This window comes from Onychostoma macrolepis, chromosome 15, assembly GCF_012432095.1.
Source record: "Onychostoma macrolepis isolate SWU-2019 chromosome 15, ASM1243209v1, whole genome shotgun sequence".
Classification (NCBI taxonomy): Eukaryota; Metazoa; Chordata; class Actinopteri; order Cypriniformes; family Cyprinidae; genus Onychostoma; species Onychostoma macrolepis.
In genome coordinates, this window is record NC_081169.1 from 17,475,782 (window position 1) to 17,498,400 (window position 22,619).

The window sequence follows — 22,619 nt, forward strand, 5'->3', positions numbered from 1 at the left end:
ACTGAGGGAAATGGGTCATTGCTACATTCAGAAGAAATAAATGTAAACTCTGCCTCTGACTTTCATGTGCAGTGCACATAGGAAAGTCATTCACTGTAATTCTGATTTCAATAAATGATGAAATGTTTGAGATTTCCAGTTTAGAAGTTTGGCTGTTTTTTTCCACTTCCATCTGTGCCTGATGAATCTTTCATCTCTGGCTACAAAAGACTGCCACTTGTATTGCTAACACTGAGCCTGTGAGACATGGGGATTCTTCCTTTCAAAACAGACCGCAGCCTGAATCTCAAAGTTGCGACAAACCTCCCAAGGTAAGGTCAGGCAAGAAAATAAGAATATAGCGAGACATCCCTTTGTTTGCAAAGAAAAAAAAGAAAAGAAAATTCCATATTCCTCATCTATACAGCACATTTTTATCATTATTATTCCTATTAAAATAATTGTATTATTTTTTAATCATATTTAAAATCATATGGCACTGTCACATTTTGTTCTTGAATGAATCAGAGTTTTGAGTGACTCAGTTGAATTATGAGTGGAAAAAAGTAATTTAATAATAGTCACTTGTTTCGTTTATGAATGAATCAGTATTTTTGGAATGAATTGGTTGAGTGAACGATTCAATGACTCATGTATGCGTATGTGCGTGTAAAGACTCATACCATGATGTTATACCATCTATTCCTGTGTAGCAAGATTTGAAACAACAGAAACACAAAGACAAACATAATAACACAATACCTATAAACTACAGATAAACCCTCACAGTGATAAAATGTCAACAGTTCCATATTGTTACTACCATGAAATGGAAAAAGCTCAACTATTAGCATTCTAATTGTTCCAGATTAAAAAGCAAAATACTCCCGAATCCTTTGTTGCCTCCAGGCCAGCTGCTTTGATTTTGAAATTAGACTTGGCTTCATGGTGGGTGACTCTGTGAGTAGAGAGAGTGTGTGATTAAGGCAGCATGAAACAGCTCCTGCCATTGCTAAGCAGACAGAAGACCTCCAACTAGCCAGCAGTGGCTCTCCTTCAAGATCGTCTTCTCACATACTGAGACATCAACCATTTAGTCTCTAACATTTTATAAACAGCCTAGCAGAGTTTTGTCAAGTGATTTTTACAATCACCTCTCCCTGTTTTTCTCTCTTTCTCCTCTCCTCCATGCTGCCATGTGCAGCTGTAAGATATTCTATCTCTCTGTTGCTCTCGGCCTCCTCACTGTTACTGTTCATTATTGGTTTTCCAATTTCGCTTTCTGTTTTCTATTCTCTCTGCCAATATCCCTTCATTCTTCTTTTTTTCTTTATGTGGTACAGTCCAGGGGGTCACGTTTTGGTCGGTTAGTGTGGACCTGTTAGCTCTTGCTGGTACATGCTGTAGCTACACATTCTGAGATGGGGGGAAAAAAAATAAAAAATTGACAATTTTTTTTTTCCATTGACAGCCATTCAAATGTAGACTTGTGATTAGCCAAATGACATTCACAGCACAGGTTGCACACTGATTATCCTTGCATTCTAATGGCTAGTTTTGAGCAGGAAGTATAAACTTTTACTACCACTATGATGGGTGTTACTAGTACCAATATGCTATAAATTATACATACTATGCAAAATGTGCAACTTATGCTATGCATGAAATATCCAGATGACTTACAAGCAGTGTCCAAGCAGAGCATATGTACTATACTCTATCCCACAATGCATAGCAGTGTGGTTGTCCTATAATTTCTAGAGTGACAAATTAAATGCATCAAATCCTTTTTTGACAGATGACTTTACTGGACTGTCATTTAAATAAAGAAATTTTTGGGGCCCCATTTGTATTTTTTAATTTATTTAATTTTTATTTTTATTTTGACATGGCATTCCACTAAGATGGCATCTTTCATCTTTCTGAATTTGCATCATTTAAACAAAAAAAAATAAAAAAAAATGTCTCTTTACAAACTTTGATAATGTCAATCACTGCATGTCTTGTTTTCTAGCAGCATCATTTAGCTTTTGCGCATGTGAAAGTGATTCCAGCCTAAATACCTTTGAGCTGCATAAGTGAGTATATGTTCCTTTTCATGGTACATGCCAGCCTGATCTCATGGCAATTCGTACATATTTTACGAGGTGGCTAATTCGTATGAATTCGTATGACCTCACTCGTACAAATTCAAATGATTTTTGGTAAATCTCACATATTTTACGAATTAGCCCCCTCGTAAAATACGTACGAATTGGTCGTGAGATAGAGTTGTATATGCCACTTCAGATGCATATTCCTTTCCAACGTAAAGACGTCTCTAGAATTTCAGAATTTCACCTCAATTTCAGCAATCTACATCGTATTCAATAAATAGTATGCTAGTTTACATTCTGAACACTACCTCAGTTTTATCTGTCCCGCTGTTTAACTTTCTGAATGTTGTAGTTTGGTTCAGGTAGAGTGGAACCCCTCCTCTCAGTCTCTGTTTCTATATATCTGCTTCCTTTCTTCCTTTCTTTCTTTTTCCAGTAAGTATTCAGATCACACTTGCCTGTCTAATTAGAGCAAGGCAATGAGAAAGAAAACGAGAGGCCTCTCTCCCTTATCACCATTCCTACCCTCGGTCCTCTCCTCCTCTTTTCTTTCTCTCTCTCCCACTCATTTTATTCTATCAGCTGTATCACAAGCAGATTTTGCTAATTGATTCGTTAAGAGCCCTTTAATTTCACATGGATTTCTGCATTCATTGTTCTCTGTCTATATATAAATATATGTTCACTAATGTGCATACTGAGAAAACATCAGCTCATTATGTTACTTCCTCATCAAGGACATTTAAAATAAGAGATGCACTTGAGTTCAAGTGGAATATTTATGGAGAGGTGTGAATACAATACTGTTTTCTCTGTTATTTTAATACATTTATACTCTTGACTCATGTTTTTCTGTATAATGATTCAGAAATTATTTACACCTGTATGCACATTTTGGTCTGTGTAGAAAAGAAAAAAACAAGTCAGATGTTTCTTATCATTTCTCCTAGTCATAAAAACTGCAGTTAGGATACTTTTGTGCAGTTTTTGTGTCTATTGGCACCTGAAAGAGTGATTATATACAGACATACTGCAAAAAAAAAAAAAATTGCGTTCAACATTAGAAATAAATTCATACAGGTTTGGACTTAATGGTTTTAAAGGAATAGTCCATCAAAAAAAAAAAAAAGGAAAATTTGGGGTAACACTTTGGTATAGGGACCAATTCTCACTATTAACTAGTTGCTTATTAGCATGTCTATTATTAACCTATTGGCTGTTTATTAATACTTATAAAGCACATATTCTGCATGACCATATTCTACATCCTTAATAATCCTACCCAATATCTAAACTTAACAACCACCTTACTAACTATTCCTAAGCAGCTGAGCTGAACCAGACAGTTATTGAAGTGCAGAGGACGGATTCAGTGATGGCAGAGTAGAACTGTTTTAGCAGCTCCTGTGGCAGGTTGAATTTCCTCAGCTGGCGAAGGAAGTACAACCTCTGCTGGGCCTTTTTAACAATGGAGTCTATGTGAATGTCCCACTTCAGGTCCTGGGAGATGGTAGTGCCCAGGAACTTGAATGACTCCACTGTCGTTACAGTGCTGTTCCTGAAGTCCACGATCATCTCCACTGTTTTGAGCGTGTTGAACTCCAGGTTGTTAAGACTGCACCAGACAGCCAGCTCCTTAACCTCCTGTCTGTAAGCGGACCTGAATAAGGCCGATAAGTGTGGTGTCGTCTGCAAACTTCAGGAGCTTGACAGAGGGGTCTTTAGATGTGCAGTCGTTGGTGTAGAGGGAGAAGAGCAGTGGGGAGAGGACGCAACCCTGGGGGGCGCCAGTGCTGATCGGTACAGTGCTGTACGGGTGTTGGATGTGTATTTTCCCAGCCTTACCAGCTGCTGGCTGTCTGTCAGGAAGCTGGTGATCCACTGACAGACGGAGGTGGGCACGGAGAGCTGAGTTAGTTTGGCAGGAGGAGGTTTGGAATGATCGTGTTAAAAAAGCTGAGCTGAAGTCCACAAACAGGATCCTCACATAAGTCCCTGGTCTGTCTAGATGTTGCAGAACAAAATGCAGTCACAGGCCTGTAGTCATTCAGTCCTGTAATTTTGGATTTCTTTGGGATGGGGATGAGGTTGGAGCATTTGAAGCATGAAGGGACTTCAGGCAGTTCACGGGAGAGATTTGCTTTATTAAAGTCCCCGAGAATGATTAAAACAGAGTCCGGGTGTTGTTGTTCTGTGTCTGTGATCAGACACAGTTTCTGTAAAGCTCAGGTCACGTGCGCTTGAGGAGGAATGGAAACACTCACGAGAATGAATGAGCAAAACTCCCATGGCGAGTAGAAAGGCTTGCAGTTAATGAAGAGCGCTTCTAGATCTGAACTGCACATCTTCTTTAACACTGTTACATCTGTACACCACCTCTCATTGATGTAAAAGCTTGATGTAAAAGATTTCCGCGTTGATTTTGCAACGTGGTCCACTCTAAACAGCTGAAAGCTCGGCAGACTTAACGTGCTGTCTGGAATGGCATCGTTCAGCCAGGTTTCCATGAAACACAGAGCAGCAGAGTTTGAAAAATCCTTTTTGTCCAAGAAAGCAGAAAAAGTTTGTCCGTTTTGTTGGGTAGAGAGCGGAGATTCACCAGATGGATGCTAGGCAGTGCTCAGTGCTGTCCGAAATACGCGCTGTCTGAGCTTCACGAGCGCGTCGGCTCGCTTCCCCCGTCTGCGTGTCCTGAAGCGTCTGAACAGCACCGCTGCTCTGCCGACTACAATGTACAGCAAAACATCTGAATAATCGAAAATCTGTGAAATATTGGGAGGTGTATACTGCCGAATGTGTCCAGCAATTCGTCTCTGGTGAAACTGATTGCCGGGATATAACTAAAGACAGGACAAACTAAAAAAAAACATAAAAACAACAGCGGACAATGCCATGGAGGCTGCCATGAGCGACATCTTGGATCATTAGTGGCTAGTAATCCCACATTCTCTAGAGTTTCTGCAGAGATGACTGTCTGCAAGGTCAGAGATTTATATATAATCTTAAACACTTTATCTGAGCTGTGCTTTCTACATAAATGTTATAGTTATACACTCGCTATGCCAACAATTGCTTAATTTAAAAAAATAATAATTTTTTAATTATTTTATCAGAAACAGGTGGGGCAAAGTTAATGAAAAAACCCTGAGAACTCCATTAAGAATGGTGACTCCAAGATATGCTATCGATCACAGAAACAGGAACTCTGACACAGAGATCAGACCTTATTGGCTGTTGTGAAACAAAGACTTTCCTACATGCTCTCAACAACAGCTCTCTTGCTATCTTCTATTTTATTATCCATCTCTCTCTCTCTCTCTCTCTTGCACGCTATTGTGCAGGCTGATCAATAATTGAGCAAAGTTTCATCAAATCCAGGTCTGTTTTTCATAGGGCTTGTCTGTTTGAGTACACACTGAGAGGCGAGAGGAGTGCAAGCTTGTGGACAGAGTCTCCCGGAAGTCTCTTTGATCTACCACATACTGCTACAGGGGATTCTACAGCAGAGCTCACCGCACACTCTCCATCACACAAACCCAACATACAACATGTTACTCTCTCTGACAGTTCCACACCCACTGACCGGCGTTGAACATTCACCCTGACCCCATACTACACGTCTCTCAGGGTCCGGATCATCATACAACATATTCCATTCCAAAGAAGTACCTCACACCCCATTCAGAACACGTTCCCAAAAGGGTCTCCATATGCTGCTGATCTGCAGCGCACACACATTCTCCCACCCTTTCTTTAAAATCTCCGTAAGCAGGCTCCCCAGCCTGCTCGGCTCATTCATAATGAAATATGGTGTATGACGAGGCTGGATGAAAGCCGCGGTCAGGGCCATGCACGCACTGCGGTCAGGGCTCCCGGCTGTTCCTCCTCTCCGTCTCAGTCTCGTGAAGAGCAAAGATGTGACTTGCTGTGATCAGTCAGGCTTAATATGAAAAATTCAATCAGCCCTTCGCAGGATGCAAGACTTGGCCGTGCCACCGACTGACAGCCATGCATTCATAGAAACAAGAGAGAATGGAGGTACAAAGAAAGACGACAACATTAATGAATCCATTATTGCTCTTTCAAACACATCCAAGGCTTTGCATTTGGCAGACACGTTAATCCAAAACGACTTACGGTGCATTCAAGGTATATTTTAGCAATAAATGAGTCAGGAATCCAACCTACGACATGTAGAGCTACATGAATGCTTTTGTTAGAAGATATAAAATATTCATGAGCCGATGCAGCATTTGAAGCTTGTTTGTGCATGTCAACATGTGTTATCACTTAAACAAAATACAGCAAGTTGCTTTTGCAGGTTGAGCTCATCACATGTCATATAATGTGGATAAATGATTCAGGTTGTTGATATCTGAAACTGACCTCCTTAGGCGAGTAAACACTCATATTTTATTTCACAAGTTGCTCCATCTCTGAAATCAGTAAAATCAATTTGGTTGCCGTATCAGTTCTTGATCTTTTCCCTCCCTTGCTGCCCACATCCCCTTCCCATCCTCCCTTTCTTTCTCCTGGCCCCCTCCCTCTCGCATTAATTGATGTTGTCTCACTTCATTTGAGCCATTTTGTGCTGCTGGAGAATTTCGAACTCATTTTCTCGGCTTGTTGCATAGCTGTTAATTTCAACCTCCACTGTCACCCATAAAAAGCAATTCAATTCTAAAGCACGAATCAGATTTCTCCCCAATACTCTGAAACATTTTGCTCAGGCCAGTAACCTTGGCAAAAAACAAGAGGCCATTAACACTGCCTACTATTAAGTGCACCGCTAATGCAAACCGCTAATTACAGGGCTACTTCTGCCCATAACTTTAACCTTAATTGCAGTTTCTCATCCAAACCATCAACCCTGACCACTGTGGAATTATATATCTGGTTGATGAGGTCTCATTCACTGCGATTTACGTCTGGGTAGTGCTTTGTTGCATAAATATGTGGAAGGCACTCAGTCAAAGGTCTGTTATTTAGAAGCTTTTGTTTGAAATAACAGTTTCGGACAAATTGGACATTAAATTAAATGAAATGATCAAAAATGATGTATGACAGCATTTTTGAACCAATATTTTTCTGACTGTTGATTTTAACCGTGCTGCGTTACTGGGTCTCTGCCATGTTTCCACTTTGTAATTCAACTTTGGGAAGCGCATAATGGGTGGGTAAAGTAATGGGTGCATTTGAATTTCATGCAGAGCACGTCAAAGGATTCTCCACACTGAGACCGTTCAGGATTCAGTGACTTCATGCCAGGAAGATGGTTATTGATAAATAGATTTTTAACAGCAGATGGGTCTCACAGTGAAATTATCATCGTTTTTTTTTTTCTTTTAAGCCCAGTTTATTGTCTTATTCTTAGCATTGTCTTTGGGTTTGCATTCTGTGAGGAGCATTTATCTACCCACAGAGATTAAACAGTGGATTGGTATTTCCAGAACCAGTATTGTGCTCCATTCAAAATTGAATTGAGAATGTTTCTATTTGAATGTACAGAATTGGAATATAATTGAGATATCAAACATGACTGTAATTTAAACGTGAATGTAGGGAAGTAAAACGTCTAATATTAGCTTGAGGCAGAGATAGATAATAGATAGGTGGATAGACACAGAGACAGACAGACAGACAGACAGACAGACAGATAGACAGACAGATAGACAGATAGATAGATAGATAGATAGATAGATAGATAGATAGATAGATAGATAGATAGATAGATAGATAGATAGATAGAGAATCTCATTTTAATCTTTTTTTTAATTTATTTTAATTTACATTTTTATGGGTTTGACCCTGACCCATGAAGAGAGGAGAGCTGCACTTTAAGTGAAATGGTTGGAGAGAGAACAGGGTGGAGTGGCTGGGGAGGTGTCCTGACAGCCAGCTTGAGCTGGTTAAGTGATGGAGTGGAAGAGGAGGATCAAAGTACTGAGAGTTTTCACTGGCAGGGAGAAGCGGCCCCGTCCCAGCGTGTGGCATGTGTTGAAAAAAAGGAACATGGCTCAATGATGATGCTGCTGCTGTTGTTGTTGTGGAGCGATCCCACACAAGCTGTCGCCCCCGTTTTGATACGGCATCTTAAAGAGAGCCAACCATCCACCCTTCTACCGCAAAAGAGTGCTGGATCTGGGGAGGTGGCACCACCATGACCGCTGTGCCAGCTTTCTCCCAGCCACCCTCTGATACTGTCATCTGAAAGATTTATGTATTTCACATAGCTGGGGCAAAGAATCACTAATGCAGTTTTTAACGTCACACACTGACTGCATAGTCATACTAACTTAGTTAGGACTAAAATTCATTCAGTCTGAAGCCCTACACCTTAATTCACTTACTAAAGTCTTCCCTGGTGGATGTCAGGACATGGAACAGCATTTAGCACATGTGCTCTAAACACACTGGATCCGAGGAGATCATTTCTCTCTCAGTAAAAATATCCCACTCTCAAAAGCTTTTTAAATTTTGCAGTCTGAATACATAAATTGAATTAGAATTAAAAAAAAAAAAAAAAAATCTATCTAAGGTGGTGGATCACCAATAATGTAATAATATTCAGTAGAAATGTATACATAAAAAATATACATTTCTACAGAATTGTGTCTTACACTGATGACTGCTATACCACCTCAGAATTTGCAATTATTTAATAAAATCTGTTATCTTTTAATCAATAAAGGCCTGTGCCTCTCATGCTCACCAAGAATACATTTATTTGTTCAAAAATACAGTAAAACAGTAAAATTATGATGGCAAAGCTGAATTTTCAGTAGCCATATTTCAAGGCTTCAGTGTCACATGATTCTTCAGAAATCCTTCTAAGATGTTGATTTGGTGCTCAAGAAACCTCTCTCATTATCATTAATGTTGAAAACAGTTGTGCCCTTTTGAAGATATGAACTTCCAAGTGTTACATTCACATCATCAGACTGTCATCCGGATCATGCTGTACATTCTTATGGGAATGGGAGTCATTCTAATCATAACTTTCTCCAACTGGAATCAGCATGCAACCTAAGACAGTTACAAATGGCTGTAGTTTTTTCCCATGAGTACATGATTCAGAAAGAGGAGAGGTCTGATTTGATGCAGGCCTGGGGGGTGTGTTGCTTAGCCTTATGGCCCTATGAGCTGTAATAGTCTGGAAATGTAAAAGAAATGGCCATGCAATAATGGCATCATGTGAAAACTAGCATTCTATTACATTCCAGAAAAATGCAATAGAGACACCCATGCAGGTTATTGGTTCATAACTTGAAACATTTGCCAGAGCAAAAACAATATCAGAGATTGGAAACATGACACCACTGAAACACGGCAATGCACCCTGTCCTTCTCAATTATTATTGCCATTTGTCAAGTCAAGCATGTGTGGCCTTAAAATATGCATCATAAGCAAAGAAGTACATCATGTGTAGTGATCAAATATAACAAGATGAAGATTTCCTGGATGAGATTTTGCTGAACGAAAGATATGAAATTGACATGAAAGATCTTGATTGAATAGCAAACTAGCCAACCATGTGCAGGCATGTATGCAAAACTGTGAAAATTTAATGAACTCCTCTTTTAAAAGGCATCTAGAATGACATGGTCTGTGCTGAGAGAGAGAGAGAGAATAGGTACTAGAAAAAGAAACTGCCAGATACGGTGACGGTTTTGATGAATTTCCTCATCAGAGGTTCGTCACGCAGTGTGGCGGATCTCTATTTTACACCTGACCTTCCCCTGTTAAATACCTTGTTTCACAGCCGCAAGGTAAGCAGATAAGTGCCTACAGTAGCTGTGTGAGAACAGCGAGGGCTTCACAAAAAAACACCAATGACTGTTCTCAGGATTTTTCAGGGACTTTCATTTAAGACCAAAATATGCAAACGCACTAAATAAGCCCCAGTAGCTTTGCAAAGAGTGAAAAGTGTCCTCCAAAGAAGTCCTCCACAGAATGCTGGGTAATAAACCCACACTATTAGATATTTTAAAAATTATTAGAATTTGACTGGCTGAGCGGCATTTCTATAGTCCAATAGCACTGGGACTTTTTACTGTTTATATCACTGCATATCATTCTGAAAGTTACAACAACAAGCCAATTGGTGGTGACAACTGAGTCTTAACAAGTCATTAATTGATTAATTCACTTAACAGATTTGTTCAAATACACTCATTTATTCATAAATGAAGCAAGTGATTGGATCAAATCCTAATTATAGTTAAACTCTTACTACTTCTCTCATATAAAGGTACAGCATAAATACCAAGTGTTTGTTAATCTGTACTCCGAATTCAGCTACTTACTTAATGAATGACCCACTGAATCATTTACTTTCATTCATGAATGAAACAGGAGACCTGTTATAAAAAAAATTGTATTAAAGAAAAAAAAAATAATAATAATTTAATTTAATTTAATTTAATTTAATTTAATTTAATTTAATTTAATTTAATTTAATTTAATTTAATTTAATTTAATTTAATTTAATTTAATTTAAAATGAGAAATGTTGCAGGAAATGTATAAAATTTATAAAAATGACAAAAGCACATCAAATATTAACTGAAAATAAAAAATAATTTAAAATATTAGATAATATAATAGTATATATACAATACTAAAATAACATTGCGAGATATGCAGTTGTTTTGCTGTATGCTATTGTCATCAGTGGAGCAAAAAACAAAGTAACAATCAATAATGTGTCTAAAATTTAATACTCAGTATCAACTTTGTACTCAGTTGAACCTTTGTTTATTGAATTGTTGCATAAAAGCAACACCACACTTGCACTGATTGTAATTAACATTGAGCGTCCATATGCATATGTTAATAATCATGCAGAAACACGAATATTAAAAACTGCGTTTCGAAATCAGGGATCTTTTGATTGTCTTCACTCCTGTCTAGAGCACAGGCCGAGGATGAGCGGTTTTTAATTCAAGATGTAATCTTTTTCCATTAGAATAAACCGCAGTGCTGAGATACCAGGCCAGGAGGGGATCATTTTCTAAGTTGGTTAAAAAAGTGAAGGGAAATTAAATCCCTGGGCTCCAAATGAAAAACTATTAAGAGAATAATGTGAAGAATTTCACCCGTTTGCAGAGAGGGTGGCTATGTTTTTCCCCCTCGGTTCCCCAGCGCTGCCTCACCCCGGTGTGCGTAATGAGAGTGTGAATTTGAATCATGCAGGCAGATGGGCGCGTCTGATGGATGGAGGGATGCGAGCAGTTGGATGTGACTGTACAGTCTGTGAGCTGTTTAAAGGCCCAAAAAGTGCTGATGAACGCCATGTGTGGAAATCTGTCTGCCTTAATTCAGCGCAGAGTCACCATGCTGATGATTCTGATTAGAGGGGAGGCTCGGAATACCATGTGGCAGGAGTGTGCATAACAGAGAGTGGCAGAGAGCAGTGTTAATCTCCTCAACAAAACTACTGACAAAACGCATTCACTACCTAAGGGTTTTTTTTTAATTATTATTATTTTGTCAGTGATAAGACAAAATACATTCACCCCTAACTACTGATTTGGGGGTCAAGAAATATTTTATTTTATTTTTAAATATTTTATTAATATTATTATTATTAATGTTGAAAACAGTGCTTTTTACTATCTTTGCAGAAACAGTGTTTTTCTTCCCCAGGATTCTTTGATGCATAAAAAAGTTCAAAAGAACAGCATTTATTTGAAGGAGAAATTTTTTGTAACGATGTAAGTCTTTACTGCCACTTTTGATCAATTTAATGCATTCTTGCTGAAAGAAAAAGTTTAAAGGGATTTGAAAATCCTTTCAAATGAAAAAAAAAATAAAAATAAAAAATCTTACTTACCTCAAACTTTTTAACAATATTGCATGCTTTTCACCATACACCAACGTCATATTGTGAATGTTCTTTTCATAACAACACATCAAAATGAACATTTTATCATTATTTACTCAACCTCAAGCTCTTCCAAATCTATATGATTTTTTCCCCTTTAGCTTAACACAAAAGAAGATATTTTGAAGAATGTTGGTTACTAAAAAGTTGATGGTCTCCATTGACTTTCAACGTATTTTATTATTTAATTTTTTTTTCACAGCATGGAAGTCAATGAGGACCATCAGGTGTTTAGTTACCAGAATTCTTTAAAATATCTTATTGTTCCAAGGAAGAGCGAAACTTTGGTTGTACAGGTTTGGAATGATGACAGAATTTTCATTTTTGGGTAAACTATCCCTTTAGAACATAAACAATGACAACTGAAGTATAAGGAAACCACAACACTGCATTAATAGTGTGCTTATAATTATTTCAGGAGGTTAGGTTCTAACAAAAAGTAGTTTTCACATGTTTTAAGTTAATACAGAAAATCTTTAAATATTTATTTTGCATCAACTAAAATGTTTTTTATAATATTAAATTAGGTACCACTTATATAAAATTAACTTAAATGAATAAATGACAATATATTCATTATATTTTTTAGTATATTTTCATCAAAAGACAAAAACTAAGGCTAAAACATAACCAGTGAAAAAAACTGAAGAGGTGGAAGAAGGACCAGGTCACTTCATGGCTCATCTGTCCACAGAAAACTAGGTTCAGGGGGGCTCGGCTCTGCATGGATGCATTTAATGTAGCAGCTGTAAGATGGCAAGAAGGGGGAAAAGATTAATCTCACCTTTCATGGGCAGTAGGTACCATCTCAGCTCTACTCTTGACCAAACCTGTTCTCTCTTGCCCAGATAAGGGAACATGAAATATTGCTTTGCATCTAAGACATACTCCTCCGACACATGCAGGGCCAGAAGGTACAAGTGAACACCTTTATACATGCAACCTGATTACCAGCACGTGCAGTGAGTTGAAACGGTTTCCATTTATACTGCAAATGTTTTTTGGGGTTTTTTTTCTTTTTTTTTTTGTTCTTGTGAGATTTAGTCTTCTCTGCAGATCTGACATGTTTAATTATTCAGTTTTGTTTAGTCTCGTGGTTTAAATAAATATTGTTTTTCATTTACATGGATAATTAAATAAAGTGACACCAGGAAATTCCTTTTGGGAAACATAATCCTCTAAGCCCATATAAGTAGAGAGTGCTGATAATAAAAAGACTAAGCCTTTGATAAGAATAGGTGTGGAATGAGGATGAAGAAGTCAAGAAAAAAAAGCAAAGAAGAATAAAAGGAGGGCTTGGAGGAAGATAAACTCCAGAAGATGACAAACCTCAAAGAAACTATTGATGACATTTGTAGAGGAAACAGATTCTGCTGAATATCAAGGTGCAAACTCAAGAGATGCTGAAGTTATACCCAAAGGTGCCATGTCTTCCTCTTTATCCCTCTTCTCTATCATTCACAATATAACCGAGGGATTGATGTGAAGTATAGAGTTCTATAACGATTGAAAAGCGTGGGACAAAGCCTTGAAGAAAAGAAAAGGGTGATAAAATGTTCAAAGGTAAGGAGGTCAGGGGCAGTGAGAGCACAATTTATAGCCCTTTTGCCCACTGTAAACCATTTACTTCATGGGACCAGGTGTTTCACACTGTCACTTGACGAGCCCAACACCATTGAGGATTTGAAGATTTTAAGGGCTCTGGATGAAGGATATAGATTCACTGGGAGACACTGCAGGTGGAGAAACATATAAAAAGCAGAGCAAAAAGTCTGTTAAATGAGGTCTTGAATTCCAAGCCAAATGTCAAGAATACAGAGAGCATGTGTAACTACACATCTATAAACTGGTCCAGGTTATAGGAATGTAGACTATCATTCAAAAGTTGAGGTCTGTAAGAATTTCTGAGTTTTTTAAAATAAGTCTCTCACCGAGACTGCATTTAGTTGAACAAAAATACAGTAAAAGCGATATTATAAAAATTTCTATAGTTTTCTATCTTTACATTTATAGTTATAGTTCAACCAAAATTTTTCATTCTGTCATCATTTACTCACCTCATGCCATTCCAAACCAGTATGACTGACTTACTGTGGACCACTGATCTGGCCTGCTGAGTTTCAAAATGATTAAAAAATACACTGATGTACCATAAAAGTAGTTTAGATGACCTACACAATATGTTCCAAGTGTTCTGAAGTCGTATGATTTGTAACATTTCATTGACATCATTGACATCAAACCGGTTGTTGTGTAATCTAATGGCAACATATTTTAATAGAGGTTAAGACTTTTGTAAAGGTTTACAATTTGGTCTATTTTGCATAAAGATCTCTCAAATGACATCTGAACCACTTTTATGACGAATCTATTTGCTGTTTTGTCATTATTTGGTAGTTTGACAGCCTACCACTTTGCGGTACTACTATTTTCATTTTGGAGTTAAACAGCAAAGATCCTCATTCACTTTTATTATAGAAGCAAGTAAATTCTTTAACATTTCATTTGTGAGAAAGTACGTCGAACCGATTTGGACTTCAGCAAAAGAGTACATTTGAATTAGTAAATAAACTGGATGCAACCTCAAAACCACATAGTAAAAAACAATGCCGTTTTTATGGGGCAATACAAGGATTTGTCACAGCTGAGAGAAAATGACTGAATCCATGCAAAATGCTCCAGGTGTGAGATGACTCCAAGCCGGAAACGGGATTAAACCAGCGGTTAAGGGTTAAGAGAACATGTCAGATTAACATGACAGGATTAAATGCTAAAAGTGAGTTTGTTTATATGGACTACGGCTGCTCATTTTTTAAAATCCGAGATTTGTATTCCAGAACGAAGCTCAAGCTTTGTTAAATACGCGGGTTCCATCAGAAGTTAATTTGGCAAATGTTATTAGGCCAGAGGGTATGAACAGATATAAAACGTTAACAAAGAAATTGAAGTGCTCGTTGAGAAAATAGAGTGTAATTGAGCCCAAAGAAGGCTGTAGACTGAGTAAATTGAGCAGCCATTGCAGAGATGACGAGATTCTAATGTTTCCCCCTCCTGGATTCAGCTCATTGAGACGAGAGAGTGAAAAAGTTTCTCTCCCATCATTGCACTCACTGTGTTTGCTTTAAACCCTTATCAGAAGCAATTATGGAAAGTTCCACAAACTCCCTTCATCTCCTCATCGCAACACAAAGTATCTTGCATGCATCTGGAGAGAGAGGACGCAGGCTGCTCCTCCAGGCTCTTCATTAATGCTCCACACATGATTGGTTTATTTGATCAGATTTCTCTCCTCGTTCTCTTCCTCCACTCTCTCTCTCTCTCCTCCCTCCATTAACGCATCACTCTGGCTCTCTCATGTGTAGAGTGGGCTGAACAGGTGAGCTCTAGGATGTCTGGCAGAAAAGAGTCATCAGAAATAATGACAGGAACACTTCATAATGTGGAGATTGGAAAGAAGAGCAGAGAGAAAGAAAGATGGGGGGAGGGAGATGAAAAATCCTTCACATACTGTATGGAGGTTATGAAGGTTAGAAGTTTATAATGGCTGCATCTGAGACATCTTGATGTTGAAAAACGCTGAGGCAAAAATGAGATGAGATGTTTCCTATTCCCAAACCATGTTAAGGCGATGCATTAACAACAAGTCACACGTGTATATAACAAGGGTGTGTGTGTGTGTGTGTACTGGTATATATGGTTTACGAGGACACATGGGTACTACAACGTAAACATGGTTTATGAGGACACTGTTTCATAAAACATTGTTTTATGAAAACAAAACATTGCACATGTTTTATGAAATTCAAAAATTGCCAGTATAGGGTTAGGTGTAGGGTTGGTGTAGGGCAATAGAAAATACGGTTTGTACAGTATAAAAACCATTATGCCTATGGAGAGTCCCTATAAACCACAAATTCAAGTATGTGTGTGTGTGTGTGTGTGTGTGTCTATGCATATATAAAAAAATTTCATATACAAAAAATTCATCAAAGTTGTCCTAAGACGAGAACGGATATTGTTTTGGTTTTAGGACAACTTTGATGAAAATGTTGAAAATCATCCAATGTTGACTATACTGTATAAAAATGCTAAAAACAAAATAACTTTCAGATATTATAAATAATATATTGCATAATAATAAAGTTGTATATACTCTAATAAAAATAAAGTTGTATAATATAAACAATTTTCTATTACTCTAAATAATTAGATTGTATAAATTATTATTATTGATGTTGATGTTTTTGTTGTTATTTTTAGGTAACACTAAGGTCACTTCAGTTAACATCTTTAGTTATAAACTTGCAATAAACATTACATTTGTTGCAGTTTTAATCTTTGCTAAAACTATTTTATAAAAATACAACTGTACATTGTAAGTTCATGTTAGCTCAGGTCCAGAAAATGATATGAACAGATAATATCAACTTTTGATTTAAATAATGAATTAGTAAATGCTGAAATAACAATTAATAAATGCTTTCAAAGTATATTTTATAGTTTATGTTACCTAATTTAGTTTACTAATGTTAACAAATGCAACCTTATTGTAAAGTCTTACAAATAATAATAATAATAATAATATCAGGAATAAACACTTAAATGTAAAAAAAAAAAAAAAGGTAAACTTTGAAGTTAAACACCTGCAAGCAACGATATCTTGCAATTAGTTACTTATTTTCACAATTAACACAATGAAACACTAGTTTCAGAATAAAGTGTATAATTATGGCAATGTGACAGGTCTGTGGGAGACGGTGTAGGTGTGTTTGGGCACCAATCCTTTCCATTACTCACCACGCAGCACCTCTTCCTCATATTTTTGCTATTTCACTTCTATGCGTGACAGTCATGCGTGTAGGTTGGCCTGAAGTTTTCCGTGACCTTTTCTCCAGCCTTTCTCCTCCTCTTTCCATTCCATACCTTTCATCTCTGTGAATCTACCAAAACAAAGCTCTTTCATGCATCTGTGGCACTAAATATGTCAGCTCTCCTCTGCCGGACGGATGCTGGCTGCCTGGACTCAGCTTTGAACTGCTGAGATGACAAATCCACCTCTGCTATAAGCTTCTGCAAGGGGTTGACAGACAGAGAGAGAGAAAAAGAGAGACGGAGAAAGATCAACCTGTCTTTAATATTTCATCACAAATGCGAGTATGGCAGATGACCTGGAGAAGTTGCAGGCACAGAGCCCCTGCTGCGCCTGCTTTGCCGAGCTCAGTCAACCTGGTCCACTAGCACGCACCACAGAGGAACCGCTGCCATTTTGTCTCCACCAGCCCTAAAATGGGACCCAAAATTCCCAACAGGTCAATCAATCTATAAACAAAAGTTATGTTCAAATCACCTGATTAAAAGTGGACTGGAATTCACAGGGTATTCAGTCATATTGCGTGATTTTCATGAATGATCCTAATAGTAGGAATTAAAAATGTAATTTATTCCTGTAATTTCAAAGCTGAATTTTCAACTGCCATTACCCCAGACTTCAGTGTCACATGATCCTTCAGAAGTTATTCTATGCTGATATGGTGACCAAGAAAATGTTCTTTACTGTCAGTGTTAACAGTTGTGTGGCTTTATATTTCTGTGGGGGGGAAAAAAACAGAAAAAAAAACAGGATACATTTTTTTCAAGATTCTTTGAAGAATAGAAAGTTTAAAAGAACAGCATTTATATTAGAAACCTTTTGTAACATTATAAATGTCTTTACTGTCACTTTTGGTCAATTTAATGCATCCTTGCTGAATTAAAGTATTAATTTCTTTAAGAAGGATTTATTTTGATTGATTACCATAATAATAAACACTGTCAAATACTTTGACAAAATGTATTTTGTCGAAGTGAACTTCAACAGAAATGCCCTCTTCAGTGTGTAGGAAGCAAGGAATCCTGCGAAGGAACCTGTGAATCAGATCACAGCTACAGTCTTATTAGCATAATGAACCATCAGTATATCACTAAAGTCGTATGTCACTGTCTGCAGACGCTATACCCCCCAACAAGACTCCAAATAATTTGCAAGAACCCACGTAAAGGGTCTACCACGGATACCGTAGGTGGCCTTCATTAAAAATTCATTATTCTGAAAGTCTCAACCAGCCTGAAACTATGGGGATCCACTGGTGCTTCAATGCAAGTGTTACAAATCAGCACTGATTGACCAAAGAAAAGCTCTTCAGTTCCAAGACACTGTGCTTTTTTAGCACAAAGTCTTTTGGGATTCGTGGAGCTCCACAGGCCTTTCAGCTTTAATTTCATTTTGGATAAGGTGAGCTATTAGTGGCCGGAAGCTGCTGTGCCAGGCCTAAACAAAATAAGTAGATTTTGTCCTCGTGGAATATTCCAAAAACACTGAGCACAAATGTATCTGCGCATATGAATATGTGTGCACTTATGACACATCTTTGTTCCTGCTTTGAATAGATTGCTGAAGTGCAAACTTATTTACACTACACTTTGTGATTATCTTTAACAAGGGAAGGGATAAATACCACAGCAAAGAATAGTTAGGTCAACTAGAGGAGGTGAGAGGAACAGACCCAGCAGCCTAGTGCTAATGGACAAGATAAGAAACAATGAGATGCTACAGTGTTTATCACTGGACGCATTAAGCTAACATCAATGATTCACTCAATAAGAAGACAGAGAACAAACACAAAGCAGACAAAAGTAATTGTATTAGACGGAATCCTCCCCATGGACCACAGATAAAGTAAACATTTGGAAAGTGTCAATACGCTTTGTAAACAGAGAATGGAGACAACACAATACTCTAAGATAAATAGCTCACCAAACAGGACTAAAACCTGTGTCTGGACACTACTGGTGTCCCAAAGGGTGTTTACTGAATATTTGCCATATCAATTTTCTTCTTTTAAATGCTATTCAATACAAACATTGTTACAGTTATTTACATTTTACACCAAATGGAAATTCAAACCATGATCTTGAATTTGGTACTATACTTGTATTGTTATTTTTTTTTGTGCAAAACTGCATTCAAAATGGATTAGTTAGTGGTTTGTTTGAACAACTTACTCAACTAAATTGGTCTAACTCACAGGTTTAAAATCAGTTTTATTCTTCCCTCTCTATAACTACAGTTTTTATTAAAGAACATACAGTTCTTGAAACATTTGGAATGACAAAATGAATTGTGGTTAATGAAATATGAATACTCCCAGTTTAGAAATACCAAAAGAAGCCTATGAGGGCATTGATTATTGTGTTGGACAAAGAGCCATTGAGTAAAAAAGGTTTAGACCCCACTGTTCTAACTGGAAGCCTGGGATGAATTAGGCTAGTTTTGGGTTCATGTAAACCTAAACAACAATCTAAAAAATGTTGGGATAAAAACAACACAAGCTGGGTTAAACATGGCCAAACCCAGCGATTGGGTTGTTTTGACCCAGCGGTTAGGTAAATGTTTGACCAACATGCTGGGCAGTTTTTTTTTTAACTCAACTATTGTTTAAAAATTACTATAGGGCTGATTTAAAAAAAAAAAATAATAGGTTGGAAATTAAAAATCAGACACAATAACTAGAGGTGTCAGTAATAATCAAAAGGTGAACATTTATTAACGAGCAATTTAATAAATGTTTATTATTTATTAAACTTATTAATAAATGTTTATGTATTAAACGTATTAAAAATGTTAATTTCCAGTCTATTTTAAAAATTAATTTTTAAACAATAGTGAGTTAAATAAAACCACCCAGCAGGTTGGGTTGAAAATTTACTCCAACCGCTGGGTCAAAACAACCCAATCACTGGGTTTGTCCATATTTGACCCAACTTGGGTTATTTCTAACCCAGCAATTTTTAGAGTGAGCATTTACTTAAGACACGTTCAGCCTGACAGTCTTTTGAAACACCATTTTATTGTGCACTATAATAGTTTACCAAAAATGAACAAATTAATCCTTATTTACTCACCCTCATGTCATTCCAAACCTTTTTGACTGACATTCTTCTGTGGAACACAAGACATTTTGAAAACCATAAAATGAAAGTCATTGGAATCCAAAACAACACTGGGCCCTACTCATCTTCCTTTGTAAATATCATTATATAAACTCAATATATATAGTATAAACTGATTTAGAATCTACCAGAAGATTTGGGCAGCTTTAAAGAGCCCCTGGGATGTTAAGGGCCTGTTTTTAGCAAACAAGAGTCCACTAGCTATTGGACGACGTGGAAGCCAACCACTCATCCTCGGGAGTGTGCATGGCTCTCTCGTGGCTGTCCTGTCCAATTCACAGGGATCTTTCCCTGGCCTGGTTTAATCCGAGTTCTGCCAGGACTGTGGATTCCTTAAAACATTCTCTGGCCCTTTCTCACTGGCACTCAGCTCACGCTCTCTGACTAGAGGATTTGACAAGATTTTGCAAGGACACGAGGCTCCTCGGAGAGGGTGTCAGGGTTGTGTGCTCTGAGATGGTTGGCAGGGTGGCAAAAGTGTTTCTTTTTCACCCTCAAGGTCATCTAACGCTCCCTTCCTTCTCACCCACAAAGCCCAACTGGCTGAAACGATAAGTCAGCTGCGACCGCAAGTGAACATGTCCATCAGCGTCAGAGTGAACATGTTGACATGAAATTACCGAGAATGTCGGAATTGGGAAAATCACAGCACGCTAGTGAGGTTAGCCATGCGTTCTCAGCCCTCATCAGAACTGGATGAGAGACATATCAGCGTCACATGCTGGCATCGACAACAAGAAGTGTGTCATCAACAAATAAAGCCTTCCTCACTTTCTTACTCATACCTGTGGTTCTTCCGAATTAAATTACTGATGTTTCAAGGCCTGACAGCAGATACTAATTTTCATGTGTGTTTGGCTATGCTGGGCTCCTTACTGCTTCCTGCTGAATGATGCAGAATCAAATCGATAAAAAGATTCATCCTGATATGAAAAGACGATCGTGATACTCGCTGACATTTATGCCTTCGTGTTTATAGACGATTTGGTTATGTTTACCAAAGAAAGATTATTCTGCCAAGAAGTGATTTTTTTAGCATCGTTCTATTGATTCTTTTAGATGCTGAATGTGTTTAGGGATGTATTGTCCTCTCAGCATATTTACTGTCTTGCGTTTATCAAACCGAGTGCAAATCAATCGCTGGACCTGTCTTCATGAAGACCGAGAGACTCTATATTCACGACTTGCTAAAATAACTTCTAAGAGAGATCCTTCTCAACATGAAAATAATTATTCATATATACACACACATACTTCTCAATGTTGGAACCCACTGAGGTGAAAGAAATGTTCTACTTGAAATGAGCAAAGGGATTTAACCTGTGATTCTGATGCTGAGGTGATACAGTAATGACATTTTGAACTCTGTGCTCCAGAGTACAGCGCTAACAACGTCAAGAATATTGGTTTGATTCCCAGAGAATGCAGGAACTGATAAAATGCACATACATTTCATCAAAGATATGTAAAGTTCATGTAAAGTCAGCACTTCATTTTGTGCACTCGATTTCAAACTCACTTTTCTACTATTATTTTGATATGCATTTCAAATCACATTCTATGGAAAACATATGGATTTTGTATCCTGAACTGGAGGCCTGGGATAAATTAGTCTAGTTTTGGGTTCTCCTGACCACAACTGGACATGTTTTTAGGGAGGATTTCCATAATGTGTCATAATTTACTCACCTTCATGTCATTGACTTATTTTCTTCTATGGAAAACAAAACAATTTTGAAGATATTTTTCCTATACAATGAAAGTCAGTGGGGTCCAAACAACACTGGGCCCCACTGACCTTTTTCAAAATATATTCATTTTAACTTATAGATTATTTCAAACTGTATTTCCAAGCACATTCTGCGAAGGACATACAGATTTTGTTTACAAAGTTTTGTGAATCAAAAGGAGAATCTATCTATCTATCTATCTATCTATCTATCTATCTATCTATCTATCTATCTATCTATCTATCTATCTATCTATCTATCTATCTGTCTATCTATCTATCTATCTATCTATCTATCATTTTATGGATGGATAGATCTACAAAATACTCTTTGTTTACAAAATGCATAATGTCCTCTACACCAGAGTTTCCAAAACTGGGGTCCACAAACTCCTGGTGGTTTGTGAGGGAACTACAGGGGTTTCCGATATTAACTTAAAATCTCAAGAGGTACTTCAAGTAAATATTTTAGGTCAAAAGAGTTCATCTGACAGAATGTTCCAACTTGTCAAAACAGAATAACATCGTACTACTAGGAAGAAATAGTACGGTGACCTCCATCAACCCTCTTCTGACTGAGCTGAGAAAAGATCTTTCCTTGTCAAAGCTAAAAAACATCTGACTTGCTTCAATTAAGGACAATATTATAATATATATCATGTACCCATTCTTGTTCCTCAAGGACATTTTTGTAACATACTGCTCAGTTAATGACAACTTGTGCACTCACAGGGAGCACAAACCACAGAAAAGAAGACAAAGTCTGTATTGACAGTTCTGTACAAACAAATGCACCCCCCCTCGTCTCGCTGTAAATGTTCTGCTTCTAACTGTCTCCTCCTGTTTTATGTACATGAAACAAATTGGCTCTCTAAATCTCTCACACATAAACATACACTCTGGAGAAAAGGAGAAAAGAGAGGCCAATGAGGGGGAAAAA

General features: G+C 37.5%; 1 protein-coding gene across 1 annotated transcript in view; it reads left to right on the top strand.

Annotated features, from left to right (window-relative positions):
- The window catches only part of rtn4rl1b (reticulon 4 receptor-like 1b), a 161,800-nt gene that overhangs the window by 82,345 nt on the left and 56,836 nt on the right, over positions 1-22,619 (top strand). The gene's annotated exons all lie outside the window — the stretch shown is intronic.